This window comes from Astatotilapia calliptera, chromosome 14, assembly GCF_964374335.1.
Source record: "Astatotilapia calliptera chromosome 14, fAstCal68.1, whole genome shotgun sequence".
Taxonomy (NCBI): Eukaryota; Metazoa; Chordata; class Actinopteri; order Cichliformes; family Cichlidae; genus Astatotilapia; species Astatotilapia calliptera.
The window spans coordinates 30,575,652-30,587,734 of record NC_137435.1 but is presented as its reverse complement, the minus strand read 5'-3'; positions in this window follow the sequence as shown (position 1 = coordinate 30,587,734).

The window sequence follows — 12,083 nt, the reverse complement described above, 5'->3', positions numbered from 1 at the left end:
CAGAACAATGTTTGTCACAGTTGGATATTCATCTGCAATTTGAAGAATTCTCTCCTTCAGGTTGTTGACCATATGCTTAGGAAAGCAGAGGACTTTAGTGTTCTTACCGCACATCCTTTGTACATCCTTTACGGCAGAGTCACCCACAATCAGAGTTTCCAGGCTATTGAGGCTGTTCGGTGCCCAGACGCTGTAATCAGGCTTCAGCTGTGTCTAGGCCACAGACACACGGAATGCTGAGGATAAGGTAACCATAAAATGTTGCTGTTTCTGTTAAGAACACTTTAGTCCTAATGATCTATAAGTGTCCAGAAGCTATCGCAGGTAAGCTCATACGGAAAAAAGGGAAAAAATCAGCATAAAAATCAATAAAAATCAATAAAAGAAGCAAAGCATTTAAAGAGCAAAGAGATGAAGCGTCCACACTCACAAAAGGGGAGGAGCAAAAAGTGTGTACCTTCACGTTCAGTCTCCAAAGTCTATGAAAAAATATGAAAATCTGCTTCTTTTTTTTAAAAATATTTCCGTACAATAACTTTACCATATCCAATATAGCCATGACAAGTTGGATCTTAATTTATTAGAAATTGTTTACATTGTAGGTTTTTAAAGTAGGTAGGGTGGTTTGAACATTTTGTCCAGCATTTTAGATCCCTCATAACTTCTTAAGTAGAGGAAATAGCCACATTTAGTTTGATTCATTTAATTTTCACTCTCCCACGCTGTCAAGCTGATTGTGACATCACAGGTCTAGTTCAATCAGCTTTCTGCTGGCCTTCTTCTGGCCAATCAACCTTCACTCCGTGCTCTCATGCAACCCACCACTTCCCCAACATATCCTATCATAACCTATCATCACTCCATTCAAGCCTCCATCTTCATCTCTAATCACCAAATACCTCAAATTGAATTCTTTACATCAATAAGAAAAATTTCAGTTCTTTCTAATGATTCTAATGATCTCTCCTTTATTATTATTATTTGTTATTTACTTTGACAGTCTCATGTCCCGTGCTCAGTGTTTTCAGTTTTGCTTCCTCCACGTCTCGTTATGTGCAATTACTCCCAGCTGTGCTCTCCTCCTGTGTCTCATTACCTTGTTACTCCCTTCTGTATTCAAGCCTTATGTTTTCCTCTGTCCAATGTCATGTTGTACCCTCTCAGTGCTGTGTATATCTTCTGTGCTCCTGGTTTCCATTTTTGTTTCACATCAGCTCCTAGTTTCTAGCTTCGTTGTTTCTAGTTTTCTGGTTTCCTAGCTTCTAGTTATTATGTTTTGTTTCCTGTATCTAGTATTCGAGTTTTAACAGCACAATTAAAGCTGCCCTTTTTTTGTTCAATCTTTCGTCTCAAGTCCTGCATCTGGGTCCTTATCCTACCTGCCACGTAGTCGTACATGACAATATGGTGATAGATGTACTTGAGGAAGATAAATGGCAAGTCACAGAAGAAGTATATCATGAAAGTGTCAACATAGCAAAGATTGCATTTCTTTTTCCTCTAACCCGAAGACCCGAGACCTTACACCTACAAAAATAAAGGACAGACACATAGTGTTTGGCAGGGACCACAGACTGCACACCTCTCTCATCTGTTCATCTGTCTTTCAGCATCTGTCACCTGCACTGCCTCATTTTGTTTTCTTTCCTTCTATACTGAGCTTTTCAAATCTCCAAAATACATCTGTGACTCTGAAAGACACGCTTTTCCATGAATAGTTCACTAAGGACACTTTATGAGACTAAAATCTCACTCTATCTCTCTCATATATATATATATATATATATATATATATATAAAAACACCCAGCACGCCCCTGTGGGCGGTTTATCCTTCAAGCTCGGGTCCTCTACCAGAGGCCTGGGAGCTTGAGGATCCTGCGCAGTATCTTAGCTGTTCCCAGGACTGCGCTCTTCTGGACAGAGATCTCCGATGTTATTCCCGGGATCTGCTGGAGCCACTCGCCTAGCTTGGGAGTCACCGCACCTAGTGCTCCGATTACCACGGGGACCACCGTTACCTTCACCCTCCACATCCTCTCGAGCTCTTCTCTGAGCCCTTGGTATTTCTCCAGCTTCTCGTGTTCCTTCTTCCTGATATTGCTGTCATTGGGAACCGCTACATCGATCACTACGGCCGTCTTCTTCTGTTTGTCTACCACCACTATGTCCGGTTGGTTAGCCACCACCATTTTGTCCATCTGTATCTGGAAGTCCCACAGGATCTTAGCTCGGTCATTCTCCACCACCCTTGGGGGCATCTCCCATTTTATATATATATATATATATATATATATATATATATATATATATATATATATATATATATATATATATATATATATATAATGTCACATTACAGGTTGAATTGCAAGAAATTTACACAGATAGATGTCACTTGTACTATAAATACAGTGCCTCTTTTAATTTCTCAAAGCAAGAAGAAGGCAAAGACCATATTTATCTTCACTAAATTTATTATATTGTTGGCATAATTCAACATCTACTTGTTCTCGACCAAAACAGATCAACCATTGTCATCCTTGTCTTCGAAATCTCAAAAGGAAATGTTTCACAGTAAATAGCATTGGCAAGAAAGAAAAGGCAGCTGTTTGCCATAAGAGCTGAATCTAACATATATAAATAACTTATGTCAGAATTTGACCTTTTTCACAAAATACTTCATGACAGGCTTGAAAAGCAACAGCTCAGGCTGGCTGTTATGACATTTCTGTACCCTGATGACCTAGGTTAATTCTCAGTCTGTCTACCTGCCAGTTCAGCTTGTAGTAAGTTATTAGAGAAAACACACAAACAAACAAAAGAAATACAAAAAAAAAGCATGTGCGCACATACGATAAATTACAGTGCTGTCGGGGTTTAGAAACACTAAGCTGAAAAATCTCTAGATATTTGAACAGAAATGATTAGATTCATGTATGCTCAGCCATCAGGGAGGAAGCATAGTGAATGTCAGAATAAATAGCAGGGAGCACAAGGATTATCATTAATACTACCTGTACTACCACTTGTGCCCTACCATCTATTTAGATCTTTATATCTGTTATTCTGAGTGATTCCCACTTATCTTTTCCATCTATTCACAGTATAAGGTTCTTAATAATAATAATAATGGATTGGATTTATATAGCGCTTTTCAAGGCACCCAAAGCGCTTTACAATGCCACTATTCATTCACTCTCACATTCATACACTGGTGGAGGCAAGCTACAGTTGTAGCCACAGCTGCCCTGGGGCAGACTGACAGAAGCGAGGCTGCCATATCGCGCCATCGGCCCCTCTGGCCAAGACCAGTAGGCAAGTAGGGTAAAGTGTCTTGCCCAGGGACACAACGACCAGGACAGAGAGCCCTGGGATCGAACCGGCGACCTTCCGGTTACATGTGCGATTCCCAACCCCCTGAGCCACGATCGCCCATAAATCTTAAATCTATGTTACTGTCTTTGTGCTTCTCTTATATTAGCTGTAGGGCCTATTTTGGCTCATTACTTGCCTCCTGGTCTCACTCTGGCCTCTCGTGCTACAACATTATGCACTCCACACTGTATATAAATGCCACTTGTTTTGCACATATTCAACTCTGTATATTTTATATATTTTATTATTATTATTATTATTATTTTATTTTATTTTTTTACTATTTAATTTGTAAAAATGTGTATACACACACACACACACACACACACACACACACACACACACACACACACACACACACACACACACACGTAGGAAAATATTTAGTATACACATCCAGAAATGCATACACTATTATATATTGTACATATATTTATTAGTTTCAGGTTGGCCATTCTTGTATTTTGCTCGTTTGTGTTGTTGTGTTTGCACATCTCTGTTGCTTGTGGGGCTCGCACACAAGAATTTCACTCGCATGTGCTGTGCCAGTGTGCCTGCACATGTGATGTGACATTAAAAAGTGATTTGATTTGATTTGCTATGGCATGCTTCCCCTTGTTCTTTACAATGGCTAGAGGCCAGGAAACAGGTTCAATAGTAATAATCTTGTCTACCAGTTTACTAACTTCAGAAACTGAACCACAGTGTGTTTGTGGCTGTGTAGATGTGCTGGCAGTGGGTTGTGTTTTGTTTCTCTCACATGAACTCCCACCTGTAGTTGGTCTGTTAACCTCTTTGTGGGTGGGATCCACTCATGGAGCCTATCCCGACACTCCCAGCATGACACATAACATCCAAACAAACAAACCATAGTGGCTCGCAACCTACGAAGAATGAAAATTGCATTTGTACTTACTGCAACATAGAACACAAAGGCGAAAATAGAAAATCTTCCGCACAAAAACATATTAGCAAGAAGAAACAATTTTCTTTATTCACATCAGAGGCTGAATATAAATACATGCTGAGTGGAAAGAGAGATGATTTGAATTTGCTCCAAAATGTTACTTACAGTAAGAGAGATATAAGATGGGGTATGCCATACAAATTCAGTCAAATCTGAAATAGTTTCTCAACTGAACCCCTGAGAATGAGCAGATTTTATATGTAATGAAGGCAAAAATCTGCCTTCATACAGTAGGAAATGTGTTTGAGTTAAAGGCTCTTGAACTGTATAGGGTTGGTTTGAATTGTGATGCTTTTTAAGCTGTCCATTTTTTCATAATTTTTGAAACTCCATAAATCCTACGTATAGGAGATAACCACATGAAATTTTCAGGAGCCGGGAGTTATTTCAAAAAGAGAAAATAAAATTCAAGTTTATGAATTTTCAGTTAGGATTCCTCTCTCATATCTCCCCATGGCTTCTTTTCTGTCTTTGACAGAGTGTCTAATATGCAAAATATTGGTTTGCCTTTCAGTGTAGGCCTCACTTTATTTGTCACTGTCCATTATATTTTCAGGAGGGAAAAAACAACATTATTCAGAGAGTTAAGGTTTATTACATTGTTGTGTGTTTTTATAGCTTAACAAGAATGGGTTACTGTCCAGGACTTTGTTAACTAATCAAAGTATGTAATTATCATTTCATACATCATGATTGTGTTAAATTTTAATCCAAAAACAGACCGTTTTGTGTGTTTGTGTTTGTGGCTGGTTTTGTGGGCTTTAAGAAGAGTATGCAGAATGTTTGAGCTTCATGAATTAAACATGTATCAGATTACGGTAAATGGGCAGCTATGCTTGGCTTGAGGTATAGTTATAATAGTCTAGTGTCTCCCATCATTTTCTCCTCCTTCACCTTCATTTTGCTGTTCCTTTTCAGGGTCACCACAACGGATCATCGCCCTGTCCCTAGCATCCTCCTCTGTTATACCAACCCTGCTTCACTAAACATAATCTTTAATCTTTTCATAGGTCTCTTTTCCTCCTACCGTCGAGCTCCATATTCAACACCCTTTATAAAATATGACTACTATATCTGCTCTGGACATGTCTGAACCATCTCAGTCTCGCCTCTCTAATTTCATTGCTAAAATGCTAAACCTGAGCTGTCCCTCTGATGCTCTCATTTAGGATTCTGCTCACTCCCAATGGCAATCTTAGCATATCGTACATTACTGGTCTTTTTGGTAGTGCCACAATCTTCAATCCATACATAACAGCAGGTCTCACTTCCCCTGTAAACCTTTCTTTTCACTCTTGCTTCTATTTTTCTGTTATAAATTACACTGTCACTCATGTCCATCCAACTCTGCCACCCTGTCTGGACTCTCTCCTGAACTTCTAAACCGTCCATTGCTTTGGAGGTTTTAGATCAGGTATTTAAACTCGATTTAAAATCTACCTCCACTACTTCTACTCCTTGCACCTTCACCTTTCTAACTGTCTCTTTCTCATTCTCACACACACACGTATTATGTTTCGCTTTTACTGACTTTCATTCATCTTCTTTCCAGTATATACCTCCACCTGCTCCCTACTCTCACAGATCACAATGTCATGTGCATACATCAGAGTCCACAGAGACTCCTGCCTGACCTCATCTGTCAGCCTACCCATCACCACTACAAATAAGAAGGAGCTCACCGCAGGTTGCTGATGTAATCCCTACTTTGAACTCTGTTACTCCTACTTGCACACTCACCACTATCTCGATTTCTTCATACATGCCCCAACTTCATAATGCAATACCCCAGTTCCACTCTTGACATCCTATTGTATGCTTTCTATTAATCTACAAGGCACAGTGAAACTCCTCCTGACCATCTGCATAGTTCTTCAAAAACACTCTTAAAGCAAACACTGCACGTGTTGATGTGATTAAAAATGATGGGTTTTTGGACAACAAAACTTTGATCAGCTCTAGCCACACTGGAGATGCACATCTTATACACAAACACATAGTTCTCACTCATAAAACCATCAGAATTTCACCTTTCCTACAAACTTCTATATCAGTGGATTCGTTTTGTAGGGAGATGTTGAACAGACATGTTAATAAACCAGACTCTCCACCATCATCACTGAAACATCAAATGAGGATATATTTTTTAATAATAGTGTGTCATGCCTCCAGCAGCTCAATGTGCTGACAGCGCGGAAGGTAGCTGTACATGATCTTTTACAGCTTTAATAGCTCTCAAGGCAGCCTTCGCAATGTAAAAGTGACAAAGATATAGCATTCAGCCTCCATCAGAATAATTCTTCTGCATAGGTGACGTTGTGACTCAGCAAACCAAGGCCACACTGTCAGAGCTGCTGACACAAATGTTATTAGCATAAACTACAACATCATCGAGAAATAAATCAGTGGAAAAGAATTTCAGACAAGTAAATCTTTCTGATCCCACCAGCACAATCCAACACATAGTATAATTCAGAAACATCAGCAACTTCTACCACAGTGAATCACAGGCGCTTTTACCAAGTGTTAAAAACAAAGACCTCATGCCTCTGCAGCCTTAAAATATTGAGCAATAAAGCATTTTCATGTGGCCAAAAATCGGAGGTTTTGACATAAGTGATACTGCAGCCATATTTATATTTGCAGTGGATAATGATTTTGCACTAGGAAAAATATTAACACAAAAGTGTCATTGAGTATCACACTGAGTTGGTAGCAAATGGTGTGCAGCTGTTTTTTTAATATGCAAATCTCAGCAATGGGGCCTATATCTCAAAAGTTAAACAACATTTCTTTGATTTTTTTCTTTTTTTATGAGAGATTTCTGATTTATAGTTAAACTTGTTCAGATTCAGATTCACGTCATTCAGACCCAAACAGCTCTTAACAAAAAAAGCATATTTATCTCAGAAGAGTTGTTTGGTTTAGCTAAACTCCCCCAGCAGAAGAGATTTTTGGAAAGGTTGCGGCAAAAAAATATTAATCTCTTTAGACTCAGTCAGGACCTTTGAAGTCTGATACTTTCAAAAATTCCCTCCATTTAGCTACAACATCACCAGATGACTATAAAAATAACAATTCAGTATTAACAATCTTTTGTGCAGTTGTACATTTTAATAATAATGTATAGCTGCCACAAATTCTTAAGGCACACCTGGACCTGAACTATTTATTTAAAGAACTTATTCATTCTCTCTCATTCAAACAAACCATGTGCATTTTACTCTGTTTCTGTTAATAATCTGTTTGTTTTCTTGAGCTTATGGATTTCCCTCTGTTGGTCCCAGTTACATTATTTGTGTCTCCTCTATGTAGTCAGTCTTGTTTCCATGCTCTTTTTTTCTCTCTCTCAAATCCGGGTGTTTGAGTTTGTGTCTCATTATTATTTATTTCCTGTTTTATTTTGACGGTCTCTTGTTCCCTGCATTTTGTATTCAGTTCTACTTCCCTTGTCTTGTGTGATTAGTCTACACTGTGCTCACACCCTCTTTACCTGCTGTGTATCTATTGTCTGAGTGTCCCTCTAATCTTTGTCACATCCTGCCTGGTACTGTGTATTTCTTGATTAGGTCCCTCTTGTAATGCCTTTGTTTTGCTTTTTTTTAACATAATAACATAAATGATTATAACATAAATGACCTGGAGAGATGAGGAAGAGGATGCTAGAATGAGTGCACAGCACGGAAAAGTCATGCAGGAGGAATCATTACTAAACAAAAAGAACAACAAAAAATAAAACGTGTTCTGATATTTAGAAGGAATGGTCATTGAATAGAAGAATAGAATAATCCTTTAATTATCCCACAATTGGTTGTAGCAGCAGCAGCAAAAAACAAAAAACACATATACAAACAGAACAAGACACAGGAATAGAATAGAAACACAAATTCTTTACATATTTACATCATGGACAATAGTTACCAAAACAGTACTGTACAGTTATTAAAATGAAAGTACAGATAAGTGTCAATCCCAGGTTGTAGTGTGCAAACAGAGCAGGATACTGAAAGATGTTTAAATAGTTAAGAATATTTAGAATAATTAGAAAAGTACAGATTGTGTATTGTACCTGTGCATTAAAAAGTAGTCATGTAACTTCCGATACGTTAGTATATATAAATTGAGAAAAGTAATGCGCAAGTTAAAACAGTAGTTGAGTTTTTAGCTTCATATTTCAGCTCTTCAGTTATTCACAGAATGATCCCTGCAGATATGAATTAGAGTCTGTAGAAAGCCAAACCAAAGACAGAGCTTGATGATAAACTGAGGCATTCTGGCAGACTAGTTTAGTGATGCTAAGTGTACAGTGGAACCTTTTAACCTAATTAAAATGTCCAATCACTCATTTACCAGCCCTTACTCATTTTACAGGCCACTCTCTGCTTTCTGCTTGTACCCTACATGTATTTCCTCTCAGCAGGAGCTCGAGTGGTCTGCTAATGGACCTGAAGAGAAGAAAGTGATTAACAGTGTGTAGTTTAAGGCCTGTGTTTTCCCAGTGGAACCAGAAGAGATGGGGGGGAAAAGAAACAGGTGCAGAAGCAGCTAATGCTATCTATGAACACTGATTGTGCCAAAATGTGAAGGGATAAAATCTGATCCCCTGACGAAAAAGGAGTGAAGGAGGAGAAAGAGCCTCCAATGAAGAATGAAATCTAGCTTTCCATTAAGTAAATTTTTGACTCAAAAAAGGAATAAGAATCAGCTACCTCGAATGACCTAAAAATAACACTGCATGCAAAAACACAAACAGAATTTGGTAGAGATACACATTCACTAGCACAACCACCATGTCACATTATCCCGGAGACTTCCTTCAAGGTGGAGACTACGTTTAAAGAGGAAAGAGAGAACAAGGGCAAAAGCTGGCTAGAGGAGATGAAAGTCGATTAACAGGTTTTAATAATGATTTTTTTCCCTCTGTTGTGCCTTCAAGCTAGGCACTCATCCTAGTCGCTTCAATGTGCATCCAGCTGGGGATAATAATAATTTTATTAAAATGTTCAAGTGCCTGAAGTGAGGGAATTAATTTAAGAAAATAAATAAACATCACAGCAAAAACACATTCACACACACACTCACAAATGAAACAGCTGAAGTGACCACACAAACGGCAGCACGAAAAGCAGAAGAAAATGATAATTCAGCAAGTAAACCTAAAAGTCCATTTATTCAAGAAACACTGCAGAAATTGGAGATATTATGTGACTGCTTAGTCATTTTAGGTATTCACATGAAACATGTGTCCATGTATTCATCTTTACAATAAGTCAAATGTTATAATTCAATCAAACAGTAAAGATTTACTTACTGATTTAATGATTTAAAAGTGAATGACTTACAATTACTGATGTAAGTGTTTTTTGAATTATATTTTGTTTTTTGGAAGGGCTGTCTTTGCTTATATAGAAACTTGTGGGACAATCACTTTTATCAAATCACTTTATTGGTACACTGATACAGCACATGTGAGTGAAATTCTTGTGTGCAAGCTTCAGACTAGGTTTTGAGAAAAATATTTATTTCACTGGTCGTTGTTCATTATAGGGAAAGAGGGACTAACTACAATGAAACTTTTCATCATTCAGAGCTGTTTTCAATCATAGAATTTCAGGATAATGTAATTCAATTGGTCTGGCGGAGAAGCTAAACTCCCAGATTTCCCCATTGGCTTCATTTCTATGCTTTTAAAGCCACTCTTTTATCAATTGTATAGCTTTTTAGTGAGACAGTGCTCCTGTTTTATATCCTGCAACTGCAGATGCAGATGCACGCTCCTTTGGGTTGTGGAGCAGCCTTATTAAATTCAGTAAATATTGTTATTAAAAAGACTGACAACTACTAAACAAGCGGAATGGAAAAAAGGTTACACAAAAGACACGTCTGACATGTGAAAACATGAAAGCATCAATTTGCAAGATCTTTCTTTCTTCACCCACTGCAAGAGAGAAATCATTTTAAGTAAGTTTCACTTTGATAAACATTACCAGGCAAACTAACCTTAACATCAGTTTTCTAAACAGATATGAAAAGTATAACAAGGGCAAAAAAAGTCTATCGAAAGATAAAAAAATTTTAACGAAATGTCAGTTACATGTTTTAATAGTATGTTGGCTCCACTAGACTGCAAATTTTATTTTACAAATTTCAGTATTGCATGATGTGCACTGCAGTTAATAGCAACATATCATATGTAAATGGAAGCCTTGCCCAAAGAAATCTCAACAAAGCCCAGTGTTGCAAAACAATGAAGTCATTTTATCTGTTGTCTGATATTCACACAACGAAATAAGTATTTTTTTAGTCCTTGGTTTTGTTTTCCCAAAACTCGACTTAACAGCAATTTTCGGTGTCCTATCATGTATTTAACTGGCGTCAGGTTTTCTCATTGTTAATCAGTGTTGCAAAATCTCGCATGACTGTGTCCAGTAACACTGGACAGCTTATGATTTATTAATAGTGCAAAGAAATTTGATTTCTCTGGGACCAATTATACTGTTCACTTGGAAAGAAGTACACTAACATGTTCTAATACACATCCCATGTAAACAATGTTGCATTTAGTGCACAAATCAGTGTCAAGTCATGTGCAGTTACAACGGCTTTTTTGTCCCCCTCAAACACGCACAGTGAGCTTTAAAATATCTGCAAAAGAAAACACATTGTTGTTTTCTTCAAAACTCTGTTTAAAATATAAATGATTGATTATCAACCTCTACGTCAACCATCAAAAGGTGACGAAGCTCAGCTGCCTATAGCAAGTGTATAGGGAGGAAAAGAGTGAAGAACAGCAATAGAATAAATTGCACAACAGGAAAGCAACAGAAATCACTCTGCTGCCACTGTGAACATCAAAATGCACTTTGCCTTCTTTTTGTTTGAGCTAAAAACATAAACAGACTGAGTGTGAGCATTACAGGGTTAGGATAACAGTCATTATCCACCTCCACATTCTGTTGTATATACAGAGAACACTGAAGAAAAAAAAAGAAAAAAAAAGCTCTTTATGATTATCTTTGTTCTTGTGATCTGTGATATATACCTCCCACAAACAATGCATTTTCTGCTTCTGTAGCAGATAACTGTATGTTGATGTGTTACACCTAAGTGGTAGGGACAATTTGGATAACCAAAGCTGGTTTATAAAGCAAGCACACGCTATATATTTGAGAGTAAACCACTGTTGCTGATTGCTGCATGAAGATACATATATACATGTGCAGATTTTATTAACTGAGCTCATCTTCAAAGAGCTTCCATTTTAACAAGCAAATGCTGTTATGTGATGCTGTGTGGCAGGAAGAATTGTGGACTCAATGTGCAGAACTCAGATGCAGAACTAAACTGAAAATCAGCCTTATTGCTGGATTTAGGAGGTTAGGAAATACAGTTAACTAAAGGTAAGCAGATACTTAGGAATAACACAAAGAGGGATGACCACCACGTGACAAGGAAGTAAATGCACACAGGAGATAATCAGGGGAGATGGAACACACTCGGGAACACGGGTAGCTAAATCTGACTAATAAGACACAGAAAGACAAAGCAGAGCATAACACACAGGACAAGGGACTATCAAAATATAACAGGAAGCATAAACACAAAGACCTGACTCAAGACATACCACTTAACACAGGTATAGAATAAACAAACACTGAGGAGGGACTTGACACAACTAAAGAGGGAGACCAGCTGAGATGGGGCACAGAAGAACGAGACTGATATGTGGAGACAGAGAC